The sequence below is a fragment of the Mytilus trossulus genome, chromosome 3 (genome assembly GCF_036588685.1).
Source record: "Mytilus trossulus isolate FHL-02 chromosome 3, PNRI_Mtr1.1.1.hap1, whole genome shotgun sequence".
In the NCBI taxonomy this organism is placed as follows: Eukaryota; Metazoa; Mollusca; class Bivalvia; order Mytilida; family Mytilidae; genus Mytilus; species Mytilus trossulus.
The window spans coordinates 38607783-38622678 of record NC_086375.1 but is presented as its reverse complement, the minus strand read 5'-3'; positions in this window follow the sequence as shown (position 1 = coordinate 38622678).

Sequence of the window (14896 nt, the reverse complement as noted above, 5' to 3'; positions counted from 1 at the left end):
CTGTTGACTAACTATATAAACAAACATTGATTTTTAAAAACCATTAATTGATGGCTTTATATAAGACTAGTTGATTATTTAAAATCTGAATGTATATTTTGACTTTAAACTAAGATATTCCTGATTTTTATAAGTCTATGCTTGAATGCTTTGAATTACAATATTTTTCTCCAAATTTGTTTTTACCTTTTCAAATCTTGCGTCATATTCCCCGTTCTATACTCACTTCAAGGCAGGAAAACATCCTGACAAATTTGATTTTTTATCTCACATTAAAAATTAATGATGTTCTTTTTCTCGATAGTTTTGTGTTAGTATGTATCGTATATAAGATTTCTTTAAATAAAGGTAATTTTCATCAAAATTCTTATCTTTGTAATTCTTTTCTAAAAAGTAACAAAATAGACCACTCAAAACTAGGATGAAGATAAACGGTCTGATTGCAGAGGATCAGAACGGTTTTTTTAGAGCAGAATATCACAAGATGAAATATAAAAAGAATAAAGGAAATTATAAAAATGGGCAAAAAGTACAGGATAAAGATTGATTGAGTGTTGGTTGCTTTACACCGCATTATCACAAAAAAGCTATATCGCGGCGAGGACAAAGGATAATGAAAAATGGCATTAACACTTAAAGAATAAAGTAACCACAACTCCTTATCCAGACCTGTTTTCATTCAATTTCCAATTTGACTTGTAGCAGAGAATGTTATACCCCTTTAAAATATTGATGGTGCCCTTTTAAACAATACAGAAGTGTGTGCATGTGGCTGTAAATGTTAGTCATTGACATTTTCACATTTATAGAGAAAAAGATTTGCACTTATGTTTGTTTTAGCATATATGAAAAATGTTCTGAATTTAGAGGATCTAGAAAGGTTTACAGATTGTATGATTATCAAGAAGAAAGAAGTATAGAAAGGACAAAAAGGACAGAGAAAATGTTAAAAGGAATTAAAGAATAGAGATATGAAGATCTCCTCATCCAGACACCCATAACAGTCATTTTTTACATCAGAGGCCCCTGAGGGGCCTCGGGTGTATTGCCATCGCCTACTTTTCATAGATCTTCAAAGATCAAAGAAATGCATATATAATTCGTGTTGGGAAATTAACCGTATGAACCCGCGGACAATAGTGCAGAACAAAATTCCTTGTCGCTTCTTTAAAATTCATGTTTTCAAAGGATACTAAGATTTTTTTGATTTTTTTAAATGCAAATTAATAATATGAAAATGTTTTGTCATTAGAAATATTCGTATATTAATCAAACGATCTTCAATATCAATGATATACCGAAAAATTGTTGTTGCGGATGAATACCACGAATGCATATTCACCAAGTGAGCAAGAGCGAGCGAGAGAAAATCAATTCACGCAATTACACACAGAAAGGTAATTATATTTCAATTATTTAATTTAGAGTAACATCTTTAAACCGTTTGTAGCATATTTGTCTATAATATTAACGTAGCAAAATCAGGAATATTTAATCTGACACAATATTAAAATCATTTTTCAGGCCGCGTCCCCCGCAGCCATTTTGAAAATACCAGCAGATTGGGTAGGAGTAACAAGAACCTGCAAGGCCCTTAAAGATAAGGTTACTTTCTTTGTATTCTTAAATGCAACAATTTGTGTTTTTTTTTAAAGATCTCAACAATTTTTTAAGTTAAATTTCTTTTCTTCGTAAATAACAAGTAGATTGAATACTTGGACACACTTGGAACTATTTTCTGTTTTTTAAGGTACTGTTTTGGATTTTCGCTCCTTCTCCGACTTAGTTACTTGCATTAGTATATTTGAATAATTACGTCCCTTGACTAGAAAAAAAGCGGATTTTGTTAATGAATTTGTAAGTAATTCTTATATATTGGTTGAAATAATTGTATTTTACATGTATGTAATATTCAGAGTTTTCTTCCAATAGAGATGGACTATTTTTGAGTGTGAATGTTGACTCTTGCTCGTAAAAGCAAGAGTCTTATTTTACACTGAAAGTCAGAATTTGGGTAAATCACATTTACTGAATTACAATAAGTGGCGTTGTCCGTACCATTTACTAGCCTCTAGATATATTTGAAGAATCCCTACAATTTTAGAGGTATAAATATAGATTAACTGTTGTAGTATTGTATAATTTTGGACCATGCCATACATGTCACATGTACATGTATTGCCAAAATTATTAAGTTGTGTAATCCATGTAAAATTTTAGGTATTTGAATAAGACATATGTTCACGCATACATGAGTACTTGAGCAAATACAATCAGTTTCCAATCACTACGAGCACCCATGAGATCTTCAATTGAGCAAATATGATCACTTACATTTATGAGTAAAATTTAAGCTAGATCTACTCAATTGAGTTAGATATATCAATTTTGAGACTAATTCAAATGGTAATTTGAGCACACATGTATCTATATATACTAATGAGAGCGATATTGGGATTCTGTATGAGTAAACTTAGCAAATCTTTATCATGTTTATAGAGACAAACCTATGAGCGCTATACCATGTATACCCTGCATATGACTGCAAGAGATATTTTAAAAGTTTCTGGAACCCCAGATTAAAAGTTGAAGTAACATTGCAAAGGGTTAGTGTATTATTTTATTTTATCAAAATGTTAAAATTGAGAATGGAAATGGGGAATGTGTCAAAAAGACAACAACCTGACCAAAGAAAAAAAAACAACAGCAGAAGGTCACCAATAGGTCTTCAAAGTAGCGAGAAATTCACGCAACCAGAGGCGTCCTTCAGTTAGCCCCTAATCAAATATATAATAGTTCAGTGATAATGAACGCCATACTAATTTCCAAATTGTACACAAGAAACCAAAGTTAAAATATTACATGACTAACAAAGACCAGAGGCTCCTGACTTGGGACAGGCGCAAAAATCCGGCGGGGTTATGTTAGTGAGATCTCAACCCTCTCCCTATACCTCTAGCCAATTTTGAAAAGTAAACGCATAACAATACGCACATTAAAATTCAGTTCAAGAGAAGTCTGAGTCTGATGTCAGAAGATGTAACCATAGAAAATAAACAAAATGACAATAATACATAAAAAACAAAAGACTACTAGCAGTTAACTGACATGCCAGCTCCAGACTTCAATAAAACTGACTGAAAGATTATGATTTCATCATATGAATATCAAGCACAATTCTTCCTGATAGGGGTTTAGTATCATACCATCATAACATATATAAGAAGAACATAATCAGTGTCATGCCAACATCTGTTTTTTGAATAAATTTATTTAGTTCCAATGCAAAGACCCTATAAGTGAATCGATATTAACGCCAAAATATGCAATCTTTAATGACCTGATAACAGTATCGTTACTATATTCCTTCTTAAAAAGTCTATTCAAAGGTTTGTAAGTTTCTGAGGTGAATACTGACACCTGTGTGCTTTATAAAGAATATTTCCATAAAAAATTGGATGTGAAATACCTGAACGTTTAAGAAGTCTGCATGTTGAGCTATATTGGATAAATAATGTCCTTATACCGCTGATAAAATTGAGTAAATGTAATGACTAGGTTATGATATGGAAAACCCTGGTGTAATAATTTTTCAGTAATACATAAATTTCTCTCGTTAAAATCTAAAACATTGTTACATTGTGTACATACACGAGAGATTCATACAAGTTGAGATATATAAACACTGTAAGTAGGTGACAAGGGAGCTTCACGATCTAAAAATGGATTGTTATCTCTTTTATCACAAATTTAAGTATGTTAAATGTTTTATCATAAATTTTAGTATGTTAATTGTTTAAAATGTTTAATGTTTTTGTTTATTTATTATTCTGTGGAAATTTAAATCTCAAGAATCTTTCTGTGAGTTTGCATGAATAGTTCCATGTTCTAATTTGTACCAGAGGCCAGAGTCATGCATAAGTTAACATGGATTTAAAATGTCCACAATTAAAACCACAAGTACATATAAAAAAGAAGATGTGGTATGATTGCCAATGACACAACTATCCACAAAAGACCAAAATGACATGTATATTCTAGATAATTCAAACAAAATGTTCAGCAACATTTAACATGTTTAAAGCAACCTTTCTATTTTATTCCCAAACATAATTGTTATTACCTAAACAACCTTGTTTCATAGCAGTTTAGATTTCTATCAAATTGGATGAGAATCCAGGAGTTTTAAAGGGGGAGGGGTCTAGCAAGTCAACACTTTGGGTAAAACTATATAAAAAAAGGACTACGCATTTACCATACATGGAGCTCCTCGAAAAAGCATGCCTTAAGCTCCTTCCTCCCCCCAAAAGTCTGCCTTAGCAATTTTAAACACTCTTACGCTGTCTATTCATGTAGCTGTACATTAGAGCCTATGAGATTACAATCTGAGTAGCCATCTGAATCACAGAAAATCAACCTATAAATATTTTCATGTATAAATTTTTAACCAATTTATACATTTTTTTAAATTTATTTTTGATAATTTTTTGTTCATTTAAAAATATAGGGACAACAGAGTTGGTGTATGTGGGTTCGATTCCCACCCTAGGCATTCATTTATATTGGCTGGTGCAAAGCGGGCAGTTAAGCTTAGTGGCCCCACACCGACTCTGTTGTTCATACATGTATGTCACTTAAAAGAATCAGGCAGCCTTCTTCAGGTCTTGCCATCTCTATTTTTCTATTTGTAAATCATACACAACAAAACTATTGAATAATTGTATGTTATATGCTATACTATTTTTGTATGTGTGCAACTATATAGTCATAATGCCAATCTAACAGTTCTCATTTGACCACATAATCATTGATAATTCACAAAGTTAAGTATCCTAGTTCAAGTCAGTATCTCAGATATGATATATATTTATAGCATAGCAAATAATGTTATATGTACTATATTGTAAGGTGAACATATCTGTCCGACAAGTATAATATAAACACCTGTCATTTATCAATAATTCAACACAACTTGAGGTCCTCTGATGTTCAGTACTTCAGTACTTTGATTTATATATGTTTTTGATAAAAGCAGAAAAGTTATCTTCCTTTAAAGTATCGATGCTGCCCTTTACTTGATGACTGTACAAAGTCATGAATATGACAGTTATTATCCGTTTGATTGATGTGTTTGATCTTTTGATTTTACCATCTGATTAGTGACTTTCCTTTTTGAATTTTCCTCGGAGTTTATTTTTTTTGTGATTTCACTTTTTACCTGATATTTCAGTGTATGCATGCATATGTCATCAGCAAATAGGAAATACAGATTTTCTTTTTATGAAGAAACAAGCATATTGTAATAGCCCAGTAGTCAGTGCTTCGTTACTGACATGATTTATAACAAATCTTTCTAAAATTGTCACTTATATATTGTTTTTAATTTTTAAGAAACATAGGTTCCAAATCTCTCAGGTAAAGTTGACCTCAGATGGATGGGGCTAATGTTTTATGTCCTTTTTGGTCTTATCACTCTTCAACTGTTTTTGGTTCTTATGCCTGCTTGGCGTACAAATGTTGGGCTCAGTGCGTTCCTGGTGAAGGTAAATACAGAAAAGCGTTTCGACTCATCAAATTATTAACGTGCTGTTTCCTTCTTTTTTTTTCTTCTTATCTCTGTCTTTTCAAGAAATTGACAAACACAAATAACGCAAAATTTGAATCTATTTCAAATATTATGATTTCACATATCTAAAGTGGTTAAAGACAAGATAATAATAACCAGACAACTATATAACCTGAGAGGAAAACAAATTAGCAAAATATAAATAGAGAGAAAATAGATCCTTAATTTAAAGGAATACAAAAGTGAGAACAATTTCAGTAAATTTTCTAGATTTTTTGTTTAGGGCAGAGCAATGTCCACTATGTGATTAGAACAGTAAAAGTAAGAAAAAAAAGAAAGATACAACTTCCAAGAAAAATTCCAGATGAAATGATGGGAAAATCAGGACCTCAAAAACATCAAACGAATAGATTCGCATAAGAGCAGCACATCATTATGTTGATTGACTAAATAATGATGAATTCTCAGCACATAAAATACTCCAGCTAAATCCTCAGATTATAGATACTGATTCCTTCACATGTTCTGTGGTTGCCATTACAGTTGGTTGAAGTTAAAGTATCCAGAATTGCATGTAGCTAGATATGTAACATGATAACAGATTTTATTCTCAGAAATAGATTAATTCTATCTGTTGATTTTGTTATTTTACAAAATCTTTATAAAGGATTTTGGATGCTCTTTTATTTAAGATTAAGTTACAGATAACAGTTCATGTTTCAAGTTTTTGTTAGATTGTGTCTTTTTTTTGTTGTTACGTTTTGTTTCCTCTTTAAGTTGATGTGTTTTCCTCAGTTTTGGTTCGTGACTATTGCCTTCATTGAATACGATATGGTGTGTTAAAATTGGAGAACGAAAACATAATGCATTTTTTTCTCTTTTATCATAGAAAAAAACATAATGCATTTTTTCTCTTTTATCATAGAAAAAAACATAATGCATTTTTTTCTCTTTTATCATAGAAAAAACACAATGCATTTCTTTCTCTTTTATCATAGAAAAAAACATAATGCATTTTTTTCTCTTTAATTAGCTTTGGAAATATTTAAGCTCTTCAAATGCAAGAACTATTATCATTATCACACACCCATTAAAATTTCACTTTGTCATTCGTGTCCTAACATCTCTACACTCCGTCTCTAACCACTCACTTACTTGCTCTCTCATTCGATCACTCCTTCTCTTATTCACTCACTCAATCTCAAACACTCACTACTATCACCACTCTCTCACTCTCTCCCGCTCTCTACTGTCTCCCTCTACTCTCCCGCTCTCCACTCTCTCCCTCTACTCTCCCTCTACTCTCTCCCCCTCTCACTCTCTACTACTCTCTCACTCAACTCTCACTCTACTCTCTCTACTCTCTCTACTCTCTCCCTCTCTACTCCTCCCTCTCTCTCTACTCTCTACTCCTCCCTCTCTCTACTACTCTCTCACTCAACTCTCACTCTACTCACTACTCCCTCACTCCCCTCACTCCCCTCACTCTACTCTCTCTACTCTCTCTCTACTCTCTCTCTACTCTCTCACTACTGTCTTTCAAACAACTCAAACTCACGCTCTCTTTCAAACAACTCTCAAACACCCACTCTCTCTCAAACACTCTCTCAAATTTACATTTTTACTTACCCAGGAAATTTTCTACTAATCCAACCATAATGTATCTTCTTACGAGGATTGGTAAAGGCATTGGATACACCAGTACTTGGGCTCGTCGTGAAGAGTAAACCACAATTATAATGACGGTACTGTCTTCCATCAAATATGTTAGAGTACTCTTCCTTCAGTTAAACTTCATTAGGTAAGAGTACAGTGTTAGCTCACCAAACAATTTAGACACTTTAGTGCAAAATAAATAAATCATAATTTGCGGTATTTTAACATTTTATGATTTGCAATTATATCTGTTATAAAGAGCCTACAATATTTCATTTTCCTTTGCATTTCACGCGTTTGATTTGCTATTACTTTTTACGTCTAGTAAGCTACAAATCTACTCATATTTGTGTATCCAAAAATCTTTAAACGAGATGAAATAAAGGGGACTAACTGCACCATTATTAACTATGTGACTTTTCGATTGTAATAAATCAATGGTATATATAAATACAGTTCACTTGTAATTAGTGAAGTGTGAAATATCAATACGATCTTATACTGTTTTTTTTTTAATTTTAATAAACTTGAAAAATCCTTCTTCATCAAATATATCCCCAATTTTTCGGCTTTTCATATGTGCTCGAAAAATATTGCCCTGGATTTTTGTATCACTTTTGTTTTTAAAAAGCTGTGAATTGAAAGTCCTATTTTTCGTTAAATATCACATATGGGGGAAATCAACCCATATAAATAATTGTGCACATTATGCATGGGTGAGCGAAATAATGTATATAATTAGTAAGTATGTAAGTAGATCATTTACTATATTACATAATAAAAATACAATAGTTAATTTAAATTACACCCGGTTCGTTGTACCTTAAACTTAATGTTCATATTTTCAATAAGTATTGAGAGATTGATACTTGTAACGAAGTTCCTTCCATTTACAGAAAAATATATTTAAATATTTTGCCGTGTGTCTTTGATGAAGTGTCATCAAATTATCAAATGTTCTATTATTTAAAAAATTACTATCAATGTTCACTGATTCAAATAACGAGTGTCTTAAATTATCGTAGGCTTTACAGTTCAATAAGAATGTTTTTCATCTTTGAAAGATCCAACATCGCAGAAAGTGCGAAATCGTTCATTCGGAGCCTCATTTCTTAATCGCATAATTTCAATTCTAAAATGTAGTATAACCACAGCAAAATTATGCCATAACTGATCGTTCTTGTTTCTTGTTCATTTTGACGTAAAGTCTAATCTCGTACAGTTTCTATTTAATCGTAATGTAAGTCCTTAATTCTGGTAGAGATGCGATTTTACCGTTTTTACCAGTAGGAGCGATTTTACCATGTTTACCAGTAGGAGTGATTTTACCAGTCCAATCGTTTTAACAGTATTCCATAATCTTTGTTTCAAAAAGTTCAATGTTGCATAAATTTACATATCCATAGCAACTGTCCAGGTTCATTTTGCGAAACATTTCCTTCATCTGAGAGCTCCACTGTCGCGTTTATTATAGATTAAGAAGCCAGATCTTTTAATTTCATACATAGGTATTTTGATGATGGTCTTTTCATTACCAATCTAAACTTTTCAGGTAGATTTCAATTTTTGAATTATAGTTTTTCCTGACCATAGCAGCAATACTTACCAACTCCAACAGCGTATGGAGTATTCAAATCTTAATTCATACGATAATAAGGAGCTTCCAGTTTTCTCAAATACTCAAAAACTTCAACGGTGTCTGGGCAATGGTTAAGTCGATGAACGTCTCGTCAAATTTTTCGATAAGTTCTTCAGAAAGTACCAATACCTTATAAATACATATTTAGTGTCTACGTCACAATTATAAAATATGAGTTTTGAGTAATAGTAAAAAATTATAAAGATATTTTATTTATGCTATAATTGTAAATAGTTGTAAATTATGTTTTTTATAAAGAAAAGTCTTTGTTTTTGATCGGAAAATTGGTATACTTATTTCATCTGTTTTTATAGTTATTTATAACATCCGCCTGTTTTGTAGTCTCGATCATCCAGCCGCTTTATTTTTCAAAGTAGAGCTCTATATTTAAATATGCGTCTGGGTTATCGAGACTACCTGTTTTGTCGCACTGACAAGAAATAATAATTCACCTTAAAGTTACTATTGCATTGAAGTTATAATGTTTCCAATGGTAAGGTTTTATTATTCAAATGCCTTTTAGGCATGATTTCTTGATGTGCAATTTATTGACATGTTATTGTCAGCAAACACATGGTTTTTTATTTTTCTATAAATAACACGTTATTTAGTAAACTTAATTTTAGCAAGTATACATGTAAGGCATATATTCTATGGCTATTTCCCCACAACAAAGCATCATATATTTTTCATTGCGTAACATGAGAAATGGTTAGATAAGTAACCTCATTGTTTGAATTGGAGTTTCATAAGAAAGATGTTTATATTATTCCTTTATTTAATTCTCAGTACTTAGAATAAAGTTTATCCAAACACCTTAAATGCTCTACCAAGTTTATATTTGAATGTTTAGAATATTTATGCAAAAGACATGAGATGTTGCTCATACATTAAGTATTGCGATACGCATTATGTTCATGTTTCAGAATATTTATGAAATATTTGATTATGATAGGTCTACTGCATTATCTATTGGCATTATACTTGCATTATTATATTGATTTATACTTATGAATATTGTTCGTCATTTTATATTATAATTGCTATTATAATTAGACTTTACATGCGCTCTTTGGAAATAAAGACATAAAACTATTTCAAGTTTTATTGAATATTGTTTCAGGCCTTGGCTCCAGATTTCACAAGTCGTCAAGGTATAGACCCGTTGGTATCAGACCAATTCCAAGCACACACACCGAAACTCTAATTCTGACATTTAGACAAGTGGCTTATATTAAGGAAACAACTCTTCAATGCCGTTAGTATTAACCAGAACCTACTTCCATACAAATACAAATACAAATACAAATATTTTATTGAAACAAACACAATTACAATAATTGGCAAAGGCCCATATTACAGTGCATAACAACAATGCCATAGGTCTATACAAAAACAATTGACAACAATAACAACTTGTTAGCTTGAAATATGTTTGATGATTTTTTTTCAATCGTTCATCTTCAATTGCATCGTCTGTTGAAACCTTCAAGATTTTTCCTCGACCCCGTGTTGTTTTTATAAAGGGACGTAATCCAATTAACCTAATATGGAATATACACGGTCTCCACGCGGTTGCTTTTAATCAATCATATAAGGAGTAGGCTCAATCTTTTTATTTTATAAATTACAGTTTTTTTCTTTTTTTGTTCTAAAGCTATTATGTTTCTGTTAATCGATTCTTTAGACATGACTCGGTATCTATACATCCCGCATATCAGGTCTTTGTGGGTTCCTGACTCAGATAGGTCTTGAGTTGCGATTTTAATGCAAGAAGTTTCTACGTTTTTTCTTCTATGTTATTTACCGTTGAACTGTATTTTAATTGATTTGTTCTCTATTGAGATAATGAATACTATATTGATTGTGCTATCAACTACAATTTTTTCAGTCGTTGTCATTTTCAATTTTCTATCAACCTCAAAAACTTTTCTGATGACGTCTTAGTAAAAATTTCTATCAACAACCACGTAAAAATAATGTTTTTTGCTTCTTTCTAATATTAATTTGTATGCTTGTTTGAATTTTGTAGTAACTTATGATGTCTGTCTGTTATGTTTATATGTGTACACCGTTTTCAGTCCAAATTTTGTGTCACATTATAACCTAATGTGTATGTTGCTCACCTTATATTGTCATATAAACAAAACTATTTGCAGTTGTCATACAAGTGAGCTAGCTATAAAACCATGTTTAACCAACCGTTTTCTTCGGAAAATGTGTGTACGAAGTCAGGAATGGGACAGTTGTTTTCACTGGTGACGTTGGTTGGTCACGTTTTATCTTTTCAGTTTTTTATAACAGTTACTCAATTTTACTAGGAGTTCGTTATTTTACCCAAAGAAATCTGACAAATAACTCTTCCTTGACCTTACGTTATTTTTATGAAGAATATTATATATTTATTGACATACTGTTCACATGTTTCATTGCTTTGGTCACACATCGTTGTCAACTTAATTGATTTATATACGACTGTCATACAAGTGAGAGGTTAAGCTAGCTATTAAACCCGGTTCAATCCACCTTTTTTCTACATAAAGAAATGCCTGTATTAAAATAGGAATATGACAGTTGTTTTCCATTCGTTTTGTGTGGGTTTTTTTCTTCATTATATAAATATAAAAAAGGACTGTGTGGTTTTAATTTTCCTTGGAGTTCGGTATTTTTGCTATTTTACTTTTTGTTTACTCGAAAACGTTAAATGAACTTTGTCTCTCAAACAGATGAACACGATTGTACTTGATGAAACTTTAATATTAAACCAGACATACTGAAGTAATTATGATACCTATTATTATATTTCACATGTTCATTATTGTTCATCGAATATTATCACGGGTTTTGTCATGTGCTCGAGCATTGACACTTGATACTGAAAACGACCATAATGATTTTATGAAATCTAAGTTGGAAAGGATAATTACAGAGATTAACTTCTTACAGACCGCATATAAGACTACTTATTGGGATTGCTGAATATACAATATAATGCCCACTGATTTCAAACAAAGATGAAATTGGAGTACAAAAAAATTGACAGCGCATTTTGTTTTTCATTTCAATGTCATTGTTTAAAGTCCAACATCATAATACATTATTCCCCTCAGCGGAAAAATTTCTTTGAACTTTGGTTGAACTTTCCATTCCTATACATAAAAGATCAAACTGGTCATTCGAGTCAATTGAGCTAAACGCCACTATTTTAGTAAAATTGAGAAAGGAAATGGGGAATGTGTCAAAGAGACAACAACTCGACCACAGAAAAAACAACAACAGAAGGTCAACAACAGGTCTTCAATGTAGCGAGAAATCCCCGCACCCGGAGGCGTCCTTCAGCTGGCCCCTAAACAAATATATACTAGTGCACGTATGAAGCAATTTCAAATGTTGCTTTTCAAATATGCACTTTTATTTTGACTTCACATTTACAACAGACGTATTTTTTAATACTGTGTTTTAACTTTTCAACCGATTGCATTAAGTAGGTTGGGAAAGGTAGGATCTTTGGTAAGCTTGATTATTAAAAAAATAACCAATACATCTGTAGACTACTTCGAAAATAGGGTAGTAAACGCAAGCTAACAAATGATTCTACTTTTCCCTACATACTCAATGAAATCGGCTGTAAGAGTGTTTTATCTCGAATTTCATTGATGTATGGAAACTTGAAATTGCTTAATACACCCTTTTTGTACTTTGTGGTGATTAACGCTGAGGTTCACAAATAAAATATATACAATTCAGTAGTTCAAATCAAAATTAGTAAAGCGAAAAAGTGGAGATAATCTAAATAACGTTAAATTTTGTATCTTTTAATTCTCTTGGATGATTCGAAATTGGTCCGTGTAACACTTATCAATTCAAAGTTTTAAAAAGTTTTGAAATTTTGGATTTTTGGAATTTTGATCAAAGTTTTAAAATATCAAAATTTGTGTAAAAGTTTTGTGATTTTAATACATCGTATCTCTTTCACTACATGCGGCTAGACAATTATACAGTAGTATTGCTGTTGAACTTTATTGAAGTTATTTAAGAAAGTTGATAAAAAGTCCATTAGCCGTCGTTCATTAATAAATTATATATATATATTCATACAATGGTAAGATATACATATCGCAAACCAATGGATTTGTGAGTCCTGAATTAAACAGTCCACATTTTTCTCTCGAATAACAGAGGAAAATATAGTTAACTCGATTTTTTTCTTTTTTACTAAAATCTCTTGAATTTTTTTCTCCAAACATCTCTGATAAAATGATATAAATATATATAGGAAGATGTGGTATGAGTGCCAATGAAATAACTCTCCATCTAAGTAACAATTTATAAAAGTAAACCATTATAGGTCAAGGTGCGGCCTTCATCACTGAGCCTTGGCTCACACCGAACAGCAAGCTATAAGGGCCCCAAAATTACTAATGTGAAACAATTTAAACGGGAAAACCAACGGTCTAATCTATATCACAAACATTCTTTTTTTTTGTTCTAGCTTCATATAATTCATATAAGGTGAATCAATATAATAAGATATAAGAAGATGTGGTATGACTGTCAATGTCAATTAGGCTTTTCTCCTTCAAAGTCACAATTAGTAAAAGTAAACCATCATTGTCAACATACAGCCGTCAACACGGAGCCCTAGCTCACACCGAACAGCAAGCTATCAAGGGCCTCAATGGCTAGTGTAAAACAATTAGAACAGGTCTTATCTATATAAAAAAAAAAAGAGTAACGAGAAACACGTATGAACAAGCTTTAAGATAAAAAAAAAAAAAAAAAAAAAAAAAACGGCAACCACTGAACATCAGATTCCTGACTTGGGACAGGTGCAAACAAATACAGCTGGTCAAAACGTTTTTAAATATGCCCTAATCGTCACCCTACACCTAATTAATAGTATAACATCACAACAAAGAAAGACACACTATAAAATAACAATTGAAATGGCTCAACTCAATCAAAAGACAAATATATATATAAAAAAAAACAATCGAACACACACTGAACAAATAAATTTGATCCATGACACAATACAGATACAAAATTAATAAAAACAGGGGGTTAGATCAGAAAGACAACCATAACCTGGGACAAAATATCGCCAAATGAAATAACGTACTACACAAGAAAATAACTTTGAATATTTTTTGTTGTAAAGAATACATGGAGTACAGACATATGATTTTACAAAAGAAATGATTTTGTTGTTCATAGTGCGAGAACATAAGTTTTTTTTTTGTCATATCAAACACATATCAAAGTAGGTAAATATTAGAAATAGTGAAACGAGATTTACACTAAATAAGTAAACATTAATTTAACAAAAAATGCATTTCAAGTTGTAACAAAAGGTGAAATTAACACGACAGTATGATTTGAGAGCTCCCTGCAGGCCTGAGTTACTGATAGCTAATCAAAAGACAAAAAAATAAAAATACATGGCATAATAAAATATCATGCAACAGAGACATATACAAGGGATTTATTGTTTTGACGTCATGGAAAGTATAAAAAAAAAACCATGACTTGTGTGCTATACCAAAATAATAGTATCGACAGGTAGTTGGATAGAATAGGAGCTAACCTTTCAATAAACATGTACAAAGTCGAAGAGTTATCTCTGTTATAGCATTGTATACTTTTTTCTCTCTCTTTTCAAACGGTGGATCAATTTTGAATAAAATTTCAGAAGGCAACAAAAGACAACAATATGATGAATCGTGAATTTGATGAATCGGATGGAATATGAAATTGTGTAACAAATTTGAAATCCCAATCTGATGTATGCAGTGATATTGTTTATATAACTCGTAAATTAGCATACGATCAATACAAACAAGCAGTTCCTTAGAATTACATCGCTATTTAACTTTACTAATTTAGCATTGTAGTACGTCCGGTGTGGGTTTTGCTCATTGTTGCAGCTGTACGTTCACCTGTAAATTGAGGTAATCGGTCATATCTTTGTTCATATCTTTGTCATTCGGTCTTTATGTATATTAGTCTCATTGACATCCATACCACAACTTTTT